The following is a 24,305-nucleotide window of genomic DNA, read 5'->3' as shown; positions in this document are numbered from 1 at the left end:
GGAGCTGGAGGCCATTATCTTCAGCAAACTAACACGGGAACAGAAAACTAAATATCCCATGTTCTCTTTATAAGTCTGAGCTAAATAATGAGAACACATGGACACAAAGAGGGAAACAACAGACACTGTGTCCTTCTTGAGGGGGGAGGGTGGGAAGCAGAAGGAGGAGCAGAAAAAATAACTATTGGGCACTAGGCTTAGTACCTGGGTGATGAAATAATGTGTACAACAAAACCCTGTGACACAAGTTTTCCTATACAACAAACCTGCACATGCACCCCCTGAGTCTAAAAGTTAAAGAAAAATATGTCCCAGCCTTAACAGTCTGTGATTAAAACTAAAGTCAATGTCCAAAGTGCAGTAGCTCCTCGGCTTCCCATCTGTTTCACTAGCAAGAGAGAATCCCCTAATAGTTTTTAAGAATTCCCCTAGCTCTCAACCCTCAGTACCACAAATGTTACCAACATTTGTTGAAGAGTTGGCCCTCCGTGTGGCTTGCCTGTTCTCCACGCTCCCCTGTAGGTAGACTCTTCTTTTTTTTTTTTTTTTTTTTTTTTTTGAGACGGAGTCTCGCTCTGTCCCCCAGGCTGGAGTGCAGTGGCCGGATCTCAGCTCACTGCAAGCTCCGCCTCCCGGGTTTACGCCATTCTCCTGGCTCAGCCTCCCGAGTAGCTGGGACTACAGGCGCCAGGATGGTCTCCATCTCCTGACCTCGTGATCCGCCCATCTCGGCCTCCCAAAGTGCTGGGATTACAGGCTTGAGCCACCGCGCCCGGCCAGGTAGACTCTTCAACCGCAGCCGTCTGTACCCTAGTGAAAGGGCCTGCGCCCACAGCGCCACCATCTGGCTGCCAGCTATGTCTGCACGAAAGCCCTGGGGGGCCAGCGGAGATCAGATCCAATCAACTGCTCCTCTTGACCCATGGTGGTTCACACACCATTGCTGTCTTGAACCCCTAAGCTATCTGTGGCTGCTTTCTGAATCACAAAGCTAAAGTTCCATCCGAGCCACAAGCTTCATGGCCTATTCACTGGCACTAGAGCAGCAGATGCAGTTTTATGCCAACTCATCCATTTTGAGTTCTTCTGAAAAGTACAAAAGAAGATACCAGACTGGGAGCAGTGGCTCACCCTTGTAATCCTAGAACTTTGGGAGGCCAAGGCGGGTGGATCACTTGAGGCCAGGAGTTCAAGACCAGCCTGGACAACATGGTGAAACCCCATCTCTATAAAAAATACAAAAATTAGCCAGGTATGGTGGTGCGCACTGCAGTTCCAGCTATGCTGGAGGCTGAGGTGGAAGGATCTCTTGAGCCCAGGAGGCGGAGGCTGCAAAGATCCATGATTGCACCACTGCACTCCAGCCTGGGCGACAAAGCGAGACACTTTCAAAAAAGAAAAAAAGGAGAATACCTTCCTTCGATGTCACCATGCTTGATCAGTGGCATGGCCCAGAAAAACTGCCTGGAACTCAAGACTAGGTGATCAAAGCCCTTTTATTCCCACTTGTAGCCATTTTCGTGGTAGCCACATACTAGCCCAGAAGTTTCCTCCAGAGATCTAAGCTCCTCCATTTACAGGAGGGATGCCCAGTGCCATGCATTCACTACACCCTGGAGAGGAGTTTGGGGCCCGAAAAGGGTCAGGTAGATGTTTTCCACTATAGAGAAGACCCCTGACCTCCAAAGCAGGTTTCATAAGCTGCCTCATTTGAGACCTAATTCCCAAACTCAAATGATGAAGAAACAGTAGTCCTACGTTTAAAAACTGCCATTCAGAAGAAAAGAAAAATCATTCAGTAACACAGAAGAGTGCAGGAATTAACCAGCTTGAGTGAAGCACAGCACAGTGCTGGCAGATAACAAGTTCTCGTTCACCAGTCCATGTAATAATGGTGAGTACTGATGCCTCATTAAGAGTGAAAGTCATCTTCCCAAAGGAGAGCAAGAGATTTCCGTGACGACTGCTCAGGAGGAATCGCTGGACCCATCCTGTTCTCTGTCTTATAGAACATTGAAGTTGGTACATGAAGATGTGTGGATTAAAGCTGTGATTTCTGCCATAAACTCTCTTCCCCAGGTTAAAAGAGGGAAAAAGATCACCACATTGACCAGCACAGCATGCACTGATTGTGTGCACTTGACTGGTAAAGGGAGACACACCACTGAGTAGTTCCCTAGGGGAAGAAGTCTGTGGGTGTGTTTGGGGAGTTATGCACTAGGGAGGGGGTGGGTAAGTAACTGTATCTACACAAATTATGGAGTGAAGTTGCTCCCTGAATAGAATGAGTCTGAATAGCACTGGGGCAGGCTCACAGTGAATTCCATTTCCTGCTTCGATATTGAAAACAGAGTAACAGTAAGTTGTGTCTGGGCAAAGGAAATATGGGAAAAGAAAGTGATCAACTTTCACTTTATAAGGAAAATTAACACATAAAGTTCTTAAATAATTTTCAGTCAAATAAATTCTTATATGACTTTGGGGCTTCAGAGATGCTGGTAAAAAGTCAAGACCCTGAAGACCAAACTTTCCATGCTGGGCAGGTGCCCTGGGCAGTTTGCCTTAGGTGGAGGGAACCCGGAATGGAGGAGCAGGAGAACAGGTTAAGGGGCAGACAGGCAGACCCTGAGGGGAAGGGGGGCTTATTCTGTGCCCACCAGAGACCCCCAGAAGGAATGTTTCATGAGCTGGTGGGCTTCTGAAAGGTTCTTCTGAGGTTGAACTGGGGATGCACTGGACAACTTTGAGGTTGAAGACCGGATCTATTCTGAATCATGAAATCAGCTAATTTCAACATACATGAGGTGTTTGGGACACAAAGAACTATGACAGATGTTGGTTGGATGGATTCACCTTAGTCCACTTCTGAGTAGAAAGGCCTGTTCATGCCTCCTTTGTATGCAGAAAGTAGCTCTGGAAGTCTGTAGGTCCACAGATGTCTTCAAGGCATTTTCTAGATAATAAAATATGATTGTAGCTCAAATGCACTAAAATCAACCTATAGGTAAAATCAAGAAAACAGGCTTGGTGATAGTAATAATTTTTAGTGACCACTGGTAATTTATAAAACTATGTGATTTGTCGTTAGCTACAAGAACTAATTAGATTAAGCACTGGTTTAGAGGACTTACTATGGGTCCTTCAGGGTAAACTCTTTATAACAACATACTTTCCATACATGCTCATCTAATTATGTGCTAAAAAGATTCTAAAAATTCCCTGTACTAAAATTATGCATTCACCTATCTAAACATTACTTATCATGTGATGTTTAGATAGGTGAATGGGTGATTTACTGTTCAAACTGGTACACTTTTGCAAGTGAAAGTTATAGTTGCATACAGAGAGAGTTATATAGTTATTCGTTTGAGGTTCTTTGAAGGTAAGCCTTTATAAAATAACACACACACACACATACACACACACCAACTTTTCTTTATACTTTCTATTCCAGGTTTGACCTTTACTAATAACATTTAGTTTCTTTTGACTTTTTTTTTTGAAATGGAGTCTCGCTGTGTCACCCAGGCTGGAGTGCAATAGCGCAATCTTGGCTCACTGCAACCTCTGCCTCCTGAGTTCAAGCAATTCTCCTGCCTCAGCCTCCAGAGTAGCTAGGATTACAGGTGTGCACCACCACGCCCGGCTAATTTTTGTATTTTTAGTAGAAATGGGGTTTCACCATGTTGGCCCTGCTGGTCTCAAACTCCTGACCTCAAGTGATCCACCCACCTGGGATTACAGGCATGAGCCACCGCGCCCGGCCTCTTTTGACTTTTCCACAGTGGCTTGGGAAAGCATTAAAGGTCTGTGCAAATATATTTTAATAATCTTTCCTTTTCTTTACTGGGTTATTCAAAAATACTAATTTTACAGGTTAAATTTATTTACATTGTTTTGCACATTTCCTTTCTTTGAAAATACAGCTAAATTCTCACAAATTTTAAAATATGGGTATGTTCAGCTTCATAGTACTACACACTCTCTCTCTCTCTCTCTCTGTCTCTTTCCCTCTCCCAACAGCTCTCATCTACAGGGGTCATCTCTAGTTGTCTGGTAGGTAGCCCTGGGAGGATTTAGGGCAGTGGGGATATTGGCGTGGTGTGTAAGAGTTAGATAAAGGAGAGAGGCTGGGAGTAGACTTGGGATTGGGTAGTTTGCACGTAAAACACATGCTCCCGGCTGAGTTATTTGTTATCTCCAGAACTGGCCAGCCCTGGGAGGGGCAGTCTCTCCGGAGGCCAGCAAGATGTTTAAGATAGCCAACCATCCTAAGATGCAGAAAATTTTAGAACACATGATTAATGCAATTTCGTGTTAAATTTAGTATGTGTGTAGGTTTACTGAAACAAGAAAAAAAATAGTAATTAATATGAAAAGAATTCACCAAATATTGAAAAGAGCTCTGAGAAAGGCAATGACTATAAAGACATTCTTTCTATTATCTTCCCACTGTTTCTGAGATGTGAGTTCACATGACTACTGAATTGACAGTGTGGGATTAATTTCCATTCAGTCATCTTCTTAGTCTTAGTGCAAAGTTTTGTGCAATTAATATAGCAACTGTCAGTTCTAGGAGCTGGGAAATTTTAAAAAACAAACAAATGCAGCCACTGTACTTTCAGTGTCATTCTGTCATGAATAGGAACTGAATAGTACTGCTGAGGAATGGGGCTTGCAGCTAGCTCTTCCTCATCATCACGTACCCAAAGGCACAAGACTCTGCAGGACGGAAAAAGAAATTCACAACTTTAAACTATGTAGGTCACTAGAAACAGATTTCTAGAGAAAGTCCCACACTGGATAACAAAAATCAAAAGTAATGGTCAAAGGCCTTTGAAAGTTGCTCTGGGCTCTGATCACACACATTTACATCCCTTTTGTAACTAAAACAAAAAAAAGAAAAAGAAAAAGAAAATGGCCAGTCACAATGGCTCACACCTATAATTTAGTGTTTGGGAGGCCGAATGTGGGAGGATCACTTAAGTCCACGAGTTCTAGACAAGCCTGGGCAACATAGTGAGCCCCTGTCTCTACAAAAAGTTAAAAATTAGCCAGGCCTGGTGGCTCGTGCCTATAGTTTCAGGTACCTGAAAGGACGAGGTGGGAGGATTGCTTGAGCCCAGGACTTTGAGGCAGCTGTGAGCTTTGATCACACCACTGCACTCCAGCCTGGGCAACAGAGTGAGACTCTGTCTAAAAACAAATTAAAATTAAAATAAACATTGGCAAGTTCATATTGATAATCTTTCTTTTTTTTTTCTTTTTTTTTTTTCTTTTTTTTTGAGGCAGAATTTCACTCTTGTTGCCCAGTAGAGTGCAATAATGCCATCTCGGCTCACCACAACCTCCACCTCCTGGGTTCAAGCAATTCTCCTGCCTCAGCCTCCCGAGTAGCTGGGATTACAGGCATGTGCTACCATGCCCAGCTAATTTTGTATTTTTAGTAGAAATGGGATTTCTTTATGTTGGTCAGGCTGGTCTCGAACTCCTGACCTCAGGTGATCCACCCGCTTGGCCTCCCAAAGTGCTGGGATTACAGGTGTGAGCCACTACACCTGGCCGTGGTAATCTTTCATTGGGTTTTATACTTTTTTTTTTTTTTTAAGAGATGAGGTCTCATTTTGTCACCCAGGCTGGAGTGCAGTGGTGTGATAGTAGCTCATTGCAGCCTCAAACTCCTGGGATCAAACGATCCTCTCACCTCAGCCTCCAAGTAGCTGAGATTACAGCACTTGGCTAGATTTGATACAGATTTTTCCAAATTTGTATTCACTCCTTTTTCTGCAGCCTTCCAGAAATGTGAAAATACAGAGCCTCTCTCTCCTTTTTTTCTTCTGTGTGTTTCCAGACTTTCAGAGCCAAAAGGATGTTCCTTTTCAGTGGGAGCCTCTTGCATTCAGCCATCTATGTATTCAGTCATTGACTTATTCAACATTCATTTATGTGGCACCATCAGTTTTCAAAATGGGAATGTTTGTAGCTCACTTTGAAAACAGAAAAAAAAATGAGGTTGAAAGCATTCAGTTAAGGGTGTGCACATAGAATCCAGCCTCCACCACCTATTTGCTATGTTACTTTGGGCCAATGAGCTTTCCTCTCTGAGTCTCAGTTTCATCACCTGTAAAATGGAAAGAAAAATGTGATATAAGATATGGGAGGCTGGGTGGCTCATGCCTGTAATCCCAACACTTTGGGAGGCTGAGGTGGGTGGATCACGAGGTCAGGAGTTCAAGACCAGCCTGGCTAAGATGGTGAAATCCCATCTCTACTAAAAGTACAAAAATTATCTGGGCATGATGGTGGCTGCCTGTAATCTCAGCTACTAGGGAGGTTGAGGTAGAGAACTGCTTGAATCCGGGAGGTGGAGTTTGCAGTGAGCCAAGATCTTGCCACCGTACTCCAGCCTGGGAGACAGAATGAGACTCTGTCTCAAAAAACAAACAAACAAACAAACAAAAAGACAACAACAACAACAACAACCATATGGGATTGTTGTGAAGAAATACAAAAGTGTAGAATATGTGACGCTCCCAGAACTTCCCTGCCAATCAGCAAATCTGAACAGCTTTTGTTCTGGGTTTATAACATTCACTACCCATATCGAGCTATAGAGTTTTTCTTCCCCAAAGGTGCTGGCAACACACCTGAGAGGATAATATTCATGTGCTCCACACAGCTGTATAACAGCACCCGCTTAGTGCTGTTATAAAGTCTGATGGTAACTCCTGGAAAGCGACCTACGACCCTCTGCTTCTGTCTGAGCCCATCTTGCAGGCTGGGCTTCTAACTGCACAGAGCACTGGACTTCATTGCTTCCATTCCGTTTCATGCAGCAGACGAATCATTTTCTCCAAACACACTGTGCACTTTCCTTGCTATGCTTGGGCTGCTGGCTGTTTTAGCACACCATTCTCTGTCTTCTCAGTTTGTTGAAATTCTACTGACTCTTTCAGGCCTGGTGCTAAGATGACATCCTCCCAAAAAGCAGCTCTGACTGCCCCACTTCTACCAAGCAAGGGCAGAACTCACCAGTCTTCACAAGGCTCCTTATAATTTTGACCATACAGAGATTTGGAATCTTTTACCTCACAAGTGTCGAGAAGATGCTAAACAGGGTTGTAACACTTGACAGGAATATCTTTAGGATAATGAAGATAGTTGCACCCTTGTGAGATTGCTTCTCTTAAAAAAAAAGGAGGGTAAAATATTGCAGACCCTTTAGCAACAGGCCATGTCTCAGCTCCTTCTCTTCCAGCCTTGTGAAGTCTTTTGCACTTTTTTTTGAAAGAATAATAGAGTATTCTGAATAAACTTTCAGTTCTTCAGAGTAAATTAACCAATATATAGCCTTTGGATCAAATACCATACCCTCATTTGGAAGTACATCTGACATTTTCAATATTTTCCAGTTCCCAACCAATCTACTTAATATCACTTGAGCTCCCATTCCCTAAAACGGGAAACTTTGTTGCACTCGTGACTTCTAACTACAGTTTCTTTGCCTATGTACTGTGTGTGTGATATTTAATGTATAATGCTGTATTTTGGAAAATATTCAGTTCTACTATGGAAAAGACAAATGCTGAAATGGGTGAGACTCATGAGATGAGTTAAGCCTAGAGAGGTAACAAGTTAGCACCCATCAGGTCTGCTGAAGAGTTAAGTAGAACATTTGTATGGAACACAGAGAGAAAGGGATGGAAAGACTCAGTATTCAGCAGGGCTTGACAGGCAATTCCTCCTGTGATCCCAGCTACTCAGGAGCTGAGGTGGGACAATGGGTTGAGACCAGGAGTTCAGGACCAGCCTGGGCAACATAGCAAGACCCCTCTTTGACTTCTTCAAATTCGTGTCTCCCTAAAATGTACAAAAGCAAGCTGTACCCTGACCACTTGGGACATATGTCATCAGGACCTCCTGAGGCTGTTTCATTGGTGCATCCTTAAGTTTGGCAAAATAAACGTTCTAAATTGATTGAGACGTGTCTCAGATACTTTTGGACTCACACTGTTTACCAATAGAAGGAACCAGAGCTTCTTGAAGAAATGGCTGATTCTAGGGCTGAGGCAGGAAATACTCAAGATAGGTGTATTAGGTCGTTCTTGCATTGCTATAAAGACATACCTGAGGCTGCATAGTATACAAAGAAAAGAGGTTGAATTGGCTCACTGTTCTTCAGGCCTTATAGGAAGCATGGTGCTGACAGCTGCTTCTAGTGAGGCCCCAGAAGCTTACAGTCATGGCAGAAGTTGATGGGGAGCCAGCGTGTCACATGGTAAGAGTGATGCAGGGAGGTGCCAGGCTCTTTTAAACAACCAAATCTAATGTGATCTCACTCATCACCAAGAGGGTGGCACTAAGCCACTCAAGAGGGATCCACCCCCATGATCTAATCACCTCCCACCATGCCCCATCTTCAACATTGGCAATCACAATTTCAACATGAAATTTGGAGGGGACAAACATCCAAATTATATCCATAGGACAGAACTTTTTTAAAAAAAGGTAAAACAGGATTATCCAAAAGAAAAAGGGCAGGATTATCTTGTAATGCCAGAAAGTGCTTCAAACACACACACACACACACACACACACACACACACACAGTAGGAGTTTGTCAAAATGACACAAGAGCCAACTGTGCTCCTCAATGACCAAAGCTGGAACAATTTAAAAAACCCAAACAAGGTGGTATTGGATGGTAACCCAAAATAAAAAATAAATATGCATGAATCATATAAATAAATACTGAATGAATTTAAAAGTGGAGGAGAATAGAAAACCTCCTGTGCAGAAGAAGTCTGTACAACTTATGTAGATACTCTCCCCTCAGTAAGGTGAACTAGAACTTTCCACTCTTTATTTTTATTTTTTAATTTTTGTTGAGACAGGGTCTCACTCTGTTACCCAGGCTGGAGTACAATGGCGCAATCCTGGCTCACTGCAACCTCAACCTCCACGGCCTGAAGCGATCCATCTGCTTTGACCTCTCAAAATGCTAAGATTACAGGCATGAGCTACCTTGCCCAGCTGACTCCCCACCCTTTAAGTGTTGACTGTACATCGTTACTTCCAAAGAATACAACAATGAAAAGGGGAATAAAGATAGCAACTTTACTGTGGAAAAGCCTGACCCATACTACATCGGCCAGTGGATCAAGGTCAGCATTGACACTAACAAGTCATGTTGATATGCACCCTTGATATGATTTGATAAAAGTGGCACTTCCCCTCTGTGATCTTCCTCCGGAAAACACGTAACCCCAGTCTAACCAAAAGAAGACATTTGCCAAATCCCAAACAAGGGACATTCTACAAAATACCTGACCAGTGTTCCTCAAAACTGCCAAGATCATCAGAAACAAGGGAAATCTGAAAAACTGTCGCAGCCAGGAGGAGCCTAAGGAGGCAGTGACTACATGGAATGTGCGATCCTGGATGGGATCCTGGAAGAGAAAAGCATCATTAGCCAAAAACTACAGAAATCTGAATGATGCACACATGCACTTCAGCTAGGAGGAATGTCTCAATATTGGTTAATTAACTGTAACAGATGCACCACACTCCTGTAAGATGTTAATAACAGGGGAAACAGGATGTGCAGTACATGAGGGCTTTCTGTTCTGTCTTCACTTTTCTTTTCTAGAGATTTTCTGTAAATCTACTTTAAAATGAAAGGTTCTTTTTTTTTTTTTTTTTAAGAAGCCTGAGATTTTAAGATACTAGGCTTTCCAATAAGCAAAAGTTACTTTCAAACAATTTGGTTTTACATATGTTAAGAATGAATTTTTAAAATGAATCACTTATACACAAAGTTTTATTTTCTGTCTGGGTTAACTCACACACATATCTGGCAGAGACAGACAATGAATTAAGAGGTTAAGATAGAGGAAAGCACTTTCTTATTGGACAAATTATTTTTGACAACTAAAACTTTGTCACCTGTCCCGATGCAGTGGAGGAATAGCAACTCTGAATCCAACAACCTTAACCCCACGGCTGTCCAAGGCTCCACCACAGAAGCACAGCAGAGACTTGAGTCTGTCAGAGCTTTTCCAAGCTTCCAGCCGCAAAATGATGCACCAGTCCTTTGAGAGACAAAATTTCAGTTCTGCAAATAAAAGAGGAAATGATAATTTTTGAATGTGCATATGGCATAAATAACATTAAAAGGTCAGGAAAATGATCATACTTATCTGTAGGAGTATTTGTGTTTATTTGAACCTTGGTTTCTATTTGATCACTTAGCACTGACAGGGAAGAATCCAGCTACTATTCATCATAAAAACTTTTCACTTTTTCATCAGTGTAAGAGTACAGAATGAAAATAAAATATTGATACACAAGGACTCATTTATGCACCACCTTGTCCTAGACAGGAGTTGATGTAGCAACCTGGTTCACATACATTCATTGCTTTCTAACTGAAAATGTGGACTGATGCTCTGGGCTGTCTGAGCACATTCCTTCTATTATGTTACCTGGAGGCTCTAGCAACCCAGATATGAAATAAGCCATCACTATAAAGCTAACTTGTTTAATAAGAATGCGTGTTGCCATTGCTCTGGAATTGCTGCTAAGGTCTCACATTCTAAGTTCAGATCGCTGCCTAGGCCAGCCCTGTCTCACTTCTCTCACGGAGATGATAAGAGAATGGTTCCCACCACCAAGCACCCCCTCCCAGAATCCCCTCCTGCTACCCTCATCCACAGAAAGAGAGACCAGACCCAGGGACCAGAGGTGGCTGAAGAAACTGTTCTTACTCTTCCCTCAAAGGGAGCTTCCCTCCCTTTGACCAGGGAGGAGGACCTCAGGGAGTCCCTTGTGAGGACTGGAGGCCTACGCTAGAAGAGGAGACCAGCATTTTCACTCTGGGTGGATGTCTGCTTACCACGGACTTGGAGAAGTTTTCCTGGGTACTGTAGCAGTGGAAAAGAATAGTAAAGAGAGACAATGTGGTGAAGAAATGCCAGTCAGCCTCCTAGGAGATATGGAATAGATCCCCCAGTGTCTGATGGCTTAAGGTTTTGGCCTCAAAAAGTAGACACTGCAGCTACAGACTTGCCTGGACCACCTTATACATCAGAGAACTCGGCATGATGACCCCAGAAGAGAAGAACAAAGCTGTTCAAGGACTGCAAAGCCCAAGAGAATTACAGAGAATAATTCCTCACCGTGGGACATCAGTACATCATACAACCTTACTGGACCCACAGATAACGAATTCCAACAGCGGTTGCTACCACCCAAATTGAGGAGTGCAATGTGTCCCCAGCAGGCAACAATTTAAACATTCTCTTCTCCACTTTTCACTTTCCCAGGAGAATGGAAGGAGGCAAATCACCCACTGTTCTGGTCTGCCCCGGAGGAGGAAAGAAAAATTGCTTTGAAGTTTAAAAATAAAAAATGAAAACCAAAAAACAGGGTGTGAACTTTACATATTAGAATGAGGGTTCTGATATCTGACCCTGGAGGCTAAGGTGTGGAGTACGGCCAGAGTGGCATTCAGGACGCCACTCCCCAGTGGGAAATGTGATCTAATATATCTTATTTGAGAGACAGGTATTGGAGAAAACACTTTTTTATGTTTTTACTTCACACGTTTAGGGTACTCAGCATACAAGTAATATCAACAAGAATTTAATGCCCAAGGGGATTTATACCATGTAGACAATTTTTATTATTTTTTATTACCTTTCTAGCAACTTTAAATACTTTTTTGCAAAAAAAAAAAAAAAAAAAAAAAAAAGAAAGTAATAATAAATGGTGGCAACACAGATTTTTCTCTTCTCACATCACAATAGGAAAATGCCAATATCGGCCAGGCAGGGGGGTTCAAACTTCTAATCCTAGCATTTTGGGAAGCCAAAGTGGGTGGATCATTTGAGCTGAGAAGTTCTAGACCAGCCTGGGCAAAACGGCGAAACCTCCGTCTTTTTTTTTTTTTTTTTGGAGACAGTTTCACTCTTGTCACCTAGGCTGAAGTGCATTGCGAATTTGGCTCACTGCAACCTCCACCTCCTGAGTTCAAGCAATTCTCCTGCCTCAGCCTCCTGAGCAGCTGGGATTACAGGCATGTGCCACAATGCCTGGCTAATTTTTGTATTTTTAGTAGGAGGGGGTTTCACCATATTGGCCAGGCTGGTCTTGAACTCCTGATCTCAGGTGATCCACCTGCCTCGACCTCCCAAAGTGCTGGGATTACAGGCATGAGCCACCATGCCCGGCTGAGACCCCATCTTTAAAAAAGAAAAAAAAAAAAGAAAAAGAAAATGTCAATATCTTTAAAACTGGCTAAACTAATTTTATCTGAGGCCCTTGTATTTTCCTCCAGTTTTGTCTTGAGATTTCTCCCAAGAGAGTGGCAACCCTCGCCCCGCCCCAGCATGACCAGGGGAAGCGGGGCTGGTTGTGGACAATGTGCCTTTCTGAGGATGCTGCCTCATCCCGAAGGATGCCTCCTCCCTATGTGTCCAACTTGTGACCAGGGTCCCCCTCACAGGAAACATGTTTATTCCAGTAGATGCCCTGTTGGCTCTTAGGTGACCTGTGTCCAGTTACTCCTTCTAGGAGAGCCCTGACCGAGAGGAGTGTTGGGTCAAGTGTGCCGGTCAGGGGAGACAGAGGAGACAGCACAAGAAAACACTTGAAATAACAGAGGTAGGGTTTTTCCCACTCTTATTATTTTATTATCTTTTGCAAGAACACACAGGTAACAGAAGTAGTTTTTATTACTTCTCTCAGAGAGGAAGGCAGCATGCCTCACAGGGCCAACAGGAAGAGGAAAGCTGTCTGGGACTTGCACACTCAGACTGCAGGTGGAGAACAAGAGCAAGAAAGACAGAGAGAGGGTGCATGTGAGGGTCCTGTGGGCTGAAGCCTTTGCTGGGGTCCAGGGCATTACCCAGGCACATTTCCCACAGGGAGTTCTACTTGGTGAGTTTAAAGTAAGCAGACGCAGTTCTAGGGAGTCATGCTGTGGCTGTAACGTGGTCACTATGGCATAACTGCATAGTCCAGGGGGTCAGTGGGGCTAGTCAAGTAGGCTGGATCCAGCTGTCTCATAGTGAGGTGGTCACCAGGAGCAATGTTATAAGAAAAACCCGGGATTGTAATATCCCTTCCCTAAACTGGGAAGGAGTCAAGATACCAGAGAATGACTCTCACAAGTCCAGCTTGATAAGTAGATGAGTTTATTAGGACCGATATACAGGACGCTCCTGGGCAGTGGCAGGACAGCTCTAGAGATCTGCACCACCACCCAGTTCTAAGCTGCTTCTCAGCTAATTTTCTGGCTCTTCGCCTTCCATGTGTGTGATGAGACTGTTTTCCTTGGTATGTTCCCAGCTGTGCCCTGGGATGTTTGGGTTCTCAGACACCTGCTCCTCAGCTGCACACCATGACCTTGACTCACTGCCCAGCCTTCAGGTTCAGGCAGCAGACATACACCCTTAAGTAACCTGATGGGGGACACATCACACTACAATCCATCCTGTCCCTCAACTCTTACATTTTTTCTGCCAGTCTTGAACCAGAGTCTCTGAGTGGGGTATGAGGGAAAGAATTGTATGGGCTTATACCGTATAGCATTGGCTTGTGTGTACAAGTCACATCCACAGTACGCACAACAGTATCAAAAGCAGAAGTTAACTACAGTTATCATGCCTATCAGCAAAACATAACTCCAATGAGTAGGCAAGGTGTATAACCAATTTGAGAATGAGGTAAATAAATTGAATTGGGTTTTATCATGGATCTCAGTTGACAAACTATTTAAAATCATTTGTGGGCCGGGCACAGTGGCTCATGCCTGTAATCCCAGCACTTTGGGAAGCTGAGGCAGGTGGATTGCCAGAGCTCAGGAGTTTGAGACCAGCCTGGGTGACATGGTGAAACGCCGTCTCTACTAAAAACACAAAAAATTAGCTGGGCGCAGTGTCACATGCGCCCAGAGGCTGAGGCAGGACACTTGCTTGAACCCAGGAGGCGGAAGTTGCAGTGAGCCAAGATCCCGCCATTGCACTCTAGCCTGGGTGACAGTCAAAAAAAAAAAAAAAAAAGCATTATTCTCTTTATCAAGGATATAGGCTCAACAGGTAGTGCTCATAAACACATATGTTGCTGGGTCTCCATCACTTTGGCAATTGGGCCTCCAGATGGACACAATCCCTAGTGAGCCCAAGGTGCATTACTGGTTCTGTTGAATCAGTCACTCTAGTTCCACTGGGAGAAAGGCAGAGTATTTCAAGGCGTATTATTATTATTTGACAGCAGGGAGGTATCCATATATGCAACAATCAGACTGGTTGCTGGCTGCTGTTATAGTCAGCCCAGTCCAGGAAGGCATTATCAGCTGTCACGGTTAGTAGGAACAGCCTATGGATGTGAACACAGGTGTTTGATAAGGACCCTTATGGGTGTATCCATTTCTTGTAACATTATTACCACTATATTTTTTTCATGGGCCTTATTAGAGAGGCCACCATGGGCTTCAGGCCTGGCTTACAGTACCACACATGACTTCCCTTTTAGGAGCAGGCATACTAGCCAATTAGTAAGTTTCCAGCCTTGCCCATACTGCCTGCCCTGTGGTCGCTCCAGCAAGTATTGGTGCTGCTGCGTGTTAGTATCATAAGGCTCTCAGACACCCATCAAGGAGCACAGCTGTGACCACCTCCCCTCTAGCAGTCTTCATGGCACCCTCCAATGCCATAAAGCTGATCCAGTTTGGAGGCACTGTCCAGCTCAACTTCAGGTCTACATAGCCATCTATGCTTAGCAGATCCATTGGTGCTCTCAGGAGCATGGTCTGACCACCTGCTTCAGGAGCATGACTCAGTGACTCAGAGCTAACCCTGAGAGTTTATGGGGCCTGTTTCACAGGTCATGCCAACCAGTCACAGGAAATGATGCCATGAATGGTAGTGGGTGACTCATCTAACCTTCGTATGACTTCAGGGAGATTCGTAGTCCAGGGATTTAAGTATGTAATTGGGTTAGAAACAATGCATGGAATTGGGACAGTGCATGTAATTGGGTTTTTAACAAGCCATTCTTTTTTGTAGTGAGGCCTGCACTGTTGAATTATATGGTAAGTGGACCTCTGGTCTATGTTTTGTTTTGATGCCCATTTTATCCATATGGTGTCAGTCTCCATTTGCATCACAACTGTAGACTACTGGTGTTGGTGCCTTTGTTAGACCCATCAGTGTACTGGGCCCTAGAGGGTTTCAGCAGGTCCCTTCAGACACAGTGGTTGGCCTGGTAGGTGGTTCCATTGCTATGCCAGTCCCCTCTACTTTTTTAAAGTGGATGAGTCCAAGCACCTCCTGCAGTGCCTGACTTAAACAACTTAAAGGCCTGACAGGGCACCCTTTTATTATAGATAGGTGTGACTGTGTTACCCTGGAGGTAGGCTTAGCTAGAAGGCCTTTTACCCACTCATGAATGAGATAGGCAGTTTTTACTGTGATGGTCTGCTTTCTGGTGATGGTCTCCGCTTGTTGCAATGGTCTATGTATGGCCAATAGCCGTTGCTCTAAAACTGTATAGCAAGATTCTGCTTCTTCCCATAATTGAGCTCCAAGCCCTACACCTACCACTTCCATTGGTTGCTTTTGCCACAAACCCCAATTCATCCCCGTGGCATCCCCAGTGACTTCTAATACAAGAGGGTGCTGTGGCAGTGGGGCACCTAGTGCTTGGATTTGCTTTCCCAATAGTTTTACTTTGTCAAAAGCCTCTTGCTCTATGTGTGTCCAGTCCCACTTTTCATCTTTTTATAATAGGGTGTATAATGGGTGGAGGGTTTGTGCCAAATGAGAAATGAATATTGTTCAGTGTCCCGGCAAACCGAGAAAAATCTGAAATTATTTTACCGTCTGGGAAATAGGCTGCTGTGCTACCTTATCAACGATAGCTCTGGGTATGTTTTACAACTTACCCAACCAAGTAACTCTCAGGACTTTGATGGCTTTGCCAGATCCCTAAAACTTTTTGGAGTTGACTTTCCATCCCCCATCTTCTAGGCTGGCCAAAGACAGTCTGTAGGGCAGCCTCCAGATCAGCAAGAGATTCTGAGGTTAGGATGATAACATCGATATAGTAAAAAGGGAGATTGAGGCAGGCAAAGAGAGTCTAGACAAGTCCTATGCAATCATACCATGACAGACGGTGGGCCTGTGCAGGCACCCTTATGGTAACACCTGCAAAGACCATCGTTGGCCCCCCAAGTGAAGGCAGACTGGTCCTGTGAATCTTTTGCTAAAGGAATGCTGAAAAAGGCAATTAAATCACAGCACGGACATTTCCCAGCCTAAGGACCACCTGCTCTAGCAGCTGAGCAACATGGGCATAGTTGCATGTATAGGGGGCACCACTTTTTTAGCTCACAGTAGTCTACTTTTGTTCTCCAGGTGCCACCTGGCTTTTTCACAGGCTACACAGGGCTGCTGTAGGAGCTCTGGGCCAGCCTGACTGGTTGTATCTTATGTAATTTCTGGATTGTTTGGTTGATGTCAGTGTTTCCCTGGCAGTATTGTTTCATGTTCATTGCCCGCCTGGGCCAGGACAAGTATACAGGCACCCACTTGGCTCATCCCGTTTTTATTTTTTGATTATTTTCTAGACTCAGTCCTTCTTTTTATTCAGCTCGGTGAGGTCCTCTAATGCTTTTCCCCATGATAGATTTCATGAACAAGCTCAGAAGTGTAACCAATGCCCCATATTATAATCCTTTTTTAATTGGAAATGACCCAAACATTCAATGAGTACCTAAAATAATTTCGATTTTAAATTACACAAAAAGCTTGCCTACAAGCATTTCTCTTATTTACATTTACCTAATTCTTTTATTTTTAGCAGTCCATCTAGATTCCCATGAGAACTGAGACATTATAGAAGCTAATCATGATTCTAAGTAATTTTCCTGTTTACCATTTTTATAGCCTGTGAATATCAGGTGTTTACCGAAGAAAGAACATTCAAGTTGGACACATGGACATTTTTGCCAATAACTTAGAAAATTTAGCTGTTCATATTAAATTAATCATATTTGTAAAAAAAAAAAAAAACCCTACATAAACAAAAATCATTATGTTTTTGGCTAGATTTATAGTCTTAAAATCTTGTTATCAAACCCAGACACCTTAAAATATCTAGCAGCAGCAGCCAAACATGGCAACTTTATGCCTGTAATCCCAGTACTGTGGGAGGCTGAGGCAGGAGAATTGCTTGAGATCAGGAGTTTGAGACCAGCCTGGGCAACATAGCAAGACCTTATCTTTAATAAAAATTTTAAAAAATTAGCCGGGCATGGTGACGTGCACCTGGGACATCCCAGATACTTGGGAGGCGGAGGTGGGAGGATTACTTGAGCCCAAGAGGTCAAGACTGAGGTGAGCTATATTGTGCCACTACACTGCAGGCTGGGTGACAAGAGTGAGAACTCGTCTCAAAAAAAAAAAAAAAAAAAAAAAATCCAACAGAACAAATATAAGAGTTATCTAATCATTAAGCTCAGACAAAAATGTATGCTGGCAATTCTGAAGACAATCTTTAGTTTTAGTTTACCAGTAATTTTAAAGCCAGCTTATTTATTAAAGGTTACTAAATTCATGTGAACTTGAAAAGCATTTGAACTTAATGTATGACTAATCACTTACTTATAAGACAACTTAGTAGCATGATAGACACAATGCATAACATAATACAGGTACATACACATAAACACATTTAAATAGGTATACACACGCAAAAGATCTAATAATTTCAAAACTCTAGTCATGATACAGCAGCATAAACTTATCAGTTTAAAAGATAGCTGGATCCGACCGGGCACGGTGGCTCACATCTGTAATCCCAGCACTTTGGGAGGCCAAGGCGAGTGGATCATGAGGCCAGGAGTTCAAGACCAGCCTGGACAAGACGGTGAAACCCCGTCTCTACTAAAAATACAAAAAATTAGCTCAGTGTAGTAGCAGGCGCCTGTAATCCCAGCTCCTCGGCAGGCTGAGACAGGAGAATTGCTTGAACCCGGGGGGAGGAGCTTGCAGTGAGCCGAGATCCGGCCACTGCACTTCAGCCTGAGCGACAGAGTGAGACTCCGTCTCAAAAAAAAAAAAAAAAAAAAAAAAAAGATAGCAGGATCCAAGCTATTTTTGAATAAATCAGAACCTGTCACATGGCTAAACTTTGTTTCCCCCCATAAATAATCCAAGGAAAGCAAAATAATTTGGAGTAAAGCAGTTTCCATAGCAGTCTGATTTTTTAAAAGCTCTTTTACCTTTTTTTCTTCAGTTTCATAGCAGTGTCCAATGTTTACGTTTTAGCTGGAACTGGCTGAATTTAATAAGAAAAATAAAATGTCCAAGTAGCCTTGAATTAGCAAAACCATAAACAATGAGTTTTATCTCAACAGCAATAGCTTAATAACAGTAGATTCAAAGCAGGCAAAAAAGAAAAGAGAAAAATAGAGAGATTTAGAAGACTCTACTTAACTGTATAGTTGTAGGTTAATCATTTGAGCTTTGAATTTCTTTCTTGCTGTAATTTGCCTATCAGTTAAAAGCTGTGCGCGGCCGGGCGCGGTGGCTCACGCCTGTAATCCCAGCACTTTGGGAGGCCCAGACGGGCGGATCACGAGGTCAGGAGATTGAGACCTTCCTGGCTAACACGGTGAAACCCCGTCTCTACTAAAAAAAAAAATACAAAAAACTAGCCGGGCGAGGTGGCGGGCGCCTGTAGTCCCAGCTACTCGGGAGGCTGAGGCAGGAGAGAGACGTAAACCCGGGAGAGGGAGCTTGCAGTGAACCGAGATCCGGCCACTGCACTCCAGCCTGGGCGACAGAGCGAGACTCCATCTCAAAAACAAAAACAGAAAAAACAAAAACAAAAAACTGTGCGCAAGGATGGGCCTGCATTCAGCTGGAGTCCTAGAAAATCTGTTGTACCTTTGAACTTTTTCATCTTTTTAAATAGGTAAGCCACAGGAAATTCTACCCTTCTTTCCTTTCCTGCCCTAACAATTTCTCAGTAGCCAGCCTTACCACACGGCATATTGCTATCCATATCACACTTTAACATCTTAGTTTTTTGTAATAGGTACTCAGTCCCTAGTGGTGTTTTCTGAGCATCCCCGTCCCCACACAGTGGCCCACAAAGGTTGAGCAGTGGGGTAACTCCACTCCACATTTATGTCTCTGACTACTCTGTGATTCCCCCGACAGATTGCTCCTTCCTGACTCAACATTTGGTCTCTTAGATCCTAGGTTAGTGACACCAATTATCATGAGAAAAACCTGAGACTGTAATGTCCCCTCCCAAACTGGGAAGGAGCCAAGAGACTACAGAATGATTTGAGTAAGTCCAGCTTGGCGAGTAGATGAATTTATTAGGACTTACACACGGTGCACTCCTGAGTGGCAGCAGGACATCTCTAGAGATCCACATCACCACCCATCTCCAAGCTACTTTCAAGCTAATGATCCGGCTCTTTGGCTACGGCCTAAGTGTGATGAGACTGTTTTTCTTGGAATGTTCCTACCTATGCCCGCAGATGTTTGGGTTCTCAGGGACACCTGACCCTCAAGTGGACACCCTGGCCTTGGTTCACTGCTGGACCTTCAGCAAGTAAGCAGTGGACATCCACCCTTAAGTAATCAACGTGGGGGACCTGTCACATTACAGGTGGTTGTATAGGGCAGATATCTACATCAACAACCTTGAGGAAATGGGAGGACATGCAGAGCTAGAAACTATTATTATGTTAAGGGCAACTAAGCCTTGCTTTTGGTATGAGGAAGTCCAATTTATATTCAAAATGCATGCTAAGGCAGCAGAAAATTACAATAATTCACTACAGCTTTATAGAACTAGAATCACTCCACTTACTAAAGTGACCATAACTCTTATGGGAAACAATACATCTATCTATATAGATTTTATTTACAAACTATGATGAATAATATCTTTACACTTTTTCTATTTAAAAATATATAGTTCCCATGATAGGATGAAACTATAATTTGAATCGTGTTAGCTATCACACTAGCCCCTTGAAATGTCTAGAAATCTTATCATACATCAAAATCAACATCACTTACAGGAGCCACTATAGCTCTAAGAACAAGGAGAGTGACTGACGTGTCTTATCAGCTGCTGTTGTAATATGAGAAAAACACGGAATATAGAATTCTGAAAGAAGACATGTATTTAGGAGACTGCCAGATTTAGACTACATGATGTCAAATATCCAGGAAAAAGCAGAAAATTTCCCTTAGATTGCTGTTTGCTTACAGCTATCTGGATATTTGACATGATGTAGACACAGCATTGTAAACTGCCTACATTTAACACCATTTATCTAAAAACTATACACTGCTTGGAAACAGCCAAAGCCCTGTACTATTAAGATACAAAGTGAGCTAAATACCTCCTTTGAGGCTTGTGCTAAACACAAATCTGACATCTGGTCTCTTCAACTGTCACTTAACATTCAGTCATGTTTAACACACAATAGATTTTTTTGAGATTGGTTCGAATTGCCAAGAGCTTAGGACTACTTCTAGGAATATGGAAAGAAAATACTTTATAGTTTTAAACTTCTAAATATAAAAATAAGATATTTCTTTTGTATTGTTGTTTAAATGTTTAAATTATTTTTTATTGATACATAATATTTATGCGTATTTACAGGGTCCATGTGATATTTTGTTACATGCATAGAATATCTAGTGATCAAGTCAGAGTGTTTAGGATATCTTTCACCTCGACCATTTATCATTTCTATGTGCTGGGAGCATTTTAAACCTCTCTTCTAGCTATTGTGAAATATACAACACATTGTTGTTAACTACAGTAACCCAAATCTTCTATTGAACACTGTAACTTATTTATTTCTTCTAACTGTATTTTTTGCACCCATTAACCAACCTCTCCTCATACCCCTGCAACTGCCAGCGCATATCCATTCATCCCAGTCTGTGGTAACTATCATTCTGTTCTCTACCTCCATGAGTTCAACTTTTTTTAGCCCCAACTATGAGTGAGAATATGCCACATTTGTCTTCCTGTGCCTGGCTTATTTCACTTAACTTAATGACCTCTAGTTCTATCCATGTTTCTGCAAATGACAAGATTTCATTTTTTTTTTTTTTTTTTATGGCCAAATAGTACTCCATCATGTGTATATATACCACATTTTCTTTATCTATATGCCAGTTGATGAATACTTCGGTTGATTCCATATCTTGGCTATTGTGAACAGTGCTGCAATAGACATGTGAGTACAAGTATCCCTTTAATATACTGATTTCTTTTCTTTTGGATAAATACTCAGTAGTGAGATTGTAGGATTGTATGGTAGTTCTAAAAAAAGTTTTTGAGAAATCCTCATACTGTTTTGCTTAGTGGCTGTACTGATTTACATTCCCACCAACAGTATATAAGAGGTTATTTTCTCTGCATCTTTGTCAGCATCTGCTTTTTTCTTTTTGTCTTTTTAATAATAGCCATTCCAACTGGGGTAAGATGATCTCGTGGTTTTCATTGCATTTCTCTGATGATTAGTGATGTTGAGCATTTTTTTCATATGCTGATTGGTCATTTGTGTGTCTTCTTTTGAGAAATGTCTATGCATGTCCTTTGCCCACTTTTCACTGGGATTATTTGTTTTTATACCATTGAGTTGCTTGAGTTCCTTGTATATTCTGGATATTACTGCTTTGTTGGATGAATAGTTGGCAAATATTTTATCTCACTCAACAGGTTATCTCTTCACTCTGTTAATTGTTTGCTGTGCAGAGCTTTTTAGTTTAATAGTTTAGAGTTAATAGTTTATAATCCCATTCGTCTATTTTTTATTGTTGTTGCCTATGCTTTTGAGGTGTTAGTTATAAAATCTTTGCCTAGACGAATGCCCTGAAGTGTTTCCCCTGTTTTCTTCTAGTAGTTTTTTTTTGGGGGGGGGGCGGACAGAGTCTCGCTCTGTCATCCAGGCTAGAGGGCAGTGGTGCAATCTCGGCTCACTGCAACCTCCGCCTCCCGGATTCAAGCAATTCTCCTGCCTCAGCCTCCCGAGTAGCTGGGATTACAGGCATGTGCCACCACACCCGGATAATTTTTTTGTATTTTTTTTTAGGAGAGACGGAGTTTCACCATGTTGGCCAGGCTGGTCTCGAACTCCTGATCTTGTGATCTGTCCACCTCAACCTCCCAAAGTGCTGTGATTACAGGCATGAGTCACCACGCCCGGCCTTCTTCCAGTAGTTTTATAGTTTGGGGTATTCCATGTAAATATTTTATCCATCTTGAGTTTATTTTTGTATATGGCAAGAGACAGGGGTCCAGTTACATTCTTTTGCTTATGGATATCCAGTTTTCCCAGCTCCATTTATTGAAAAGCGTGTCCTTTCCTCAATAGATGTGCTTGACACCTTTGTTAAAAATCAGTTCACTGTTATTGTTTAGATTTATTTCTGTGTTCTCTATTTTGTTCCATATGTCTATGTGGAGACATAGACATTTGTTTTTAGATCAATACCATGCTGTTTTGATTAATACATCTTCGTAATACATTTTGAAGTCAGATAGGGTGATGCCTTCAGCTTTATTATTTTTGTTCAGAATTGCTTTGGCTACTTAGGCTCTTTTTCAGTGCCATATGAATTTTAGGATTATTTTTTCTATTTCTCTGAAAAATGACATTAGTATTTTGATAAGAATTGTCTTGAGTTTGTAGATTGCTTTGGATAATATGATCATTTTAAAAATATAAATTCTTCCAGTCCATGAGCACGGGATGTCTTTCCTTTTGTTTGTGTCCTCTTCAATTTATTTCTTCAGTGGTTTGTAATTTCCTTTCTAGAGGTTTTTCATCTCCTGTTTTTCCTGAAGATGTTGGTTGGGTAGGACACTTTGACTTTGATTCTGGTCACATGCAGTAGTATAGTTTCCATATAGTTTCTTTGGCTACAAACAGCTTAGTTTCTATAGTTAACTCAGTGATTTAGGGTGCAGTTGCTAGTAGTGGTTCTGGTGACATTTTGCTGTGGATGGGTACAACAGGTGGGCCAGTAATCTGGCCCAGTGTTAGTAGTGGTGGGCACAGCATACCTATCTTTGGACCCCAGGGTGGCATATGCTAGCACCAGTGTTACATGGTCCAGGCAGGCCAATTTCTTGAGCTCCAGAAAGCTTGTTTGAGTGCTGGTAACAGTAGTGGCAGGCCATGTGGGTGGGTAGGTCCTCAGACCTGGGCAGCAGGCGTAGCATGAGAGATGACGGCAGCAGTGGTGGAACAACCCTCTGGCTTCCTAGTGGTTTGTATTGGTGTTGGCAGTGGCTGTGACAGGCTAGGCAGGCCAGTTCCTAGACCCACAGGTAGCGCATGTGGGTAAGTGCCAGCTGAGAGTGGTAGTGGCAAGTTGGTGGACCACTCCTCAGGCCCCTGGGAGGGGTGCTTAGGTGCTTAAGTGTCAACAGTGATGGATTATACACAGTGATCCCCAGGCCCCTTGGACGGCATGCTTGGACACTGGGAGAGGTAGAGCTGGGTCCCATGGGCCTGTACTCAGGCCCTTTGGTGGTGCATGTGGGCATAAAGGTGGGGGGAAGGGGCAAGGTTATTCCCAAGGGGCAAAGTTATCCCTGGCCCCCACCCTGTCCTTCACACCACCCTCCTCCACAAAGAAGAACCAAAATAACAAGTAGATAATCACACCTCAAATAGATCCTCTAAGAGAGAACACTGAAATTCAACAGGAAAGTGATAGAAAACCCCTAAACAAAGAAGGAGAAGTAAGTGAGGCAGCCTCTCCTTGTTCCATATGAATTAAACGGAGTGGTAGGATGGGGTGAAAAGAAAAGCCATTTTTCACGCACCATAATGACCTTTTTAATTATGTATTCATTTGTCTGTTTTATATCACCTGACTAGAAAGTAATCTCCATGAGAAAAGGTCATGAGAAAGATGACCATGTGTTGGTCATCTCATGGGATACCCCTCTCTCAGGCTCTTTTCTAATCTGTAAAAATAGGAAGAATAATGCTTACATTTCAGGGTTGGTAAGAGTTTGAGCTGACATTAATCACTAAATAAGTAAGAAAATGTCCATTATGGTAGTGATGCATGTTGAAGTATGCAGGGGTATCATGCTATAACACTAGAATACACTTTAAAATACTTCAGCAAAAAAAAAAAAAAAAAAAAAAGAAGAAGAAGAAGAAGGCTAGAGGCAAATGTGTGCAAAATCTTGATAACTGTGAAACTAGGGTCAGGGTCAGGGATGTATGGCTATATGTT

At 42.7% G+C, this 24,305-nt stretch overlaps 1 long non-coding RNA gene across 1 annotated transcript in view; it reads right to left on the bottom strand.

The window, feature by feature from the left end:
• Nucleotides 1-1,478: 1,478 nt before the first annotated feature.
• Nucleotides 1,479-24,305, bottom strand: part of LOC141407408 (uncharacterized) — a 32,705-nt gene continuing 9,878 nt past the window's right edge. The window contains exons 2-5 of the long non-coding RNA XR_012416425.1: nt 18,287-18,342; nt 9,946-10,114; nt 9,327-9,449; nt 1,479-2,998 (exon numbers count right to left, since the gene is read on the bottom strand). This is a non-coding gene — a long non-coding RNA (uncharacterized lncRNA). The remainder of the gene's footprint in view (nt 2,999-9,326; nt 9,450-9,945; nt 10,115-18,286; nt 18,343-24,305) is intronic.

The sequence above is a fragment of the Macaca fascicularis genome, chromosome 8 (assembly GCF_037993035.2).
Source record: "Macaca fascicularis isolate 582-1 chromosome 8, T2T-MFA8v1.1".
NCBI lineage: Eukaryota > Metazoa > Chordata > Mammalia > Primates > Cercopithecidae > Macaca > Macaca fascicularis.
This window is presented reverse-complemented; position numbering and strand designations above follow the sequence as displayed.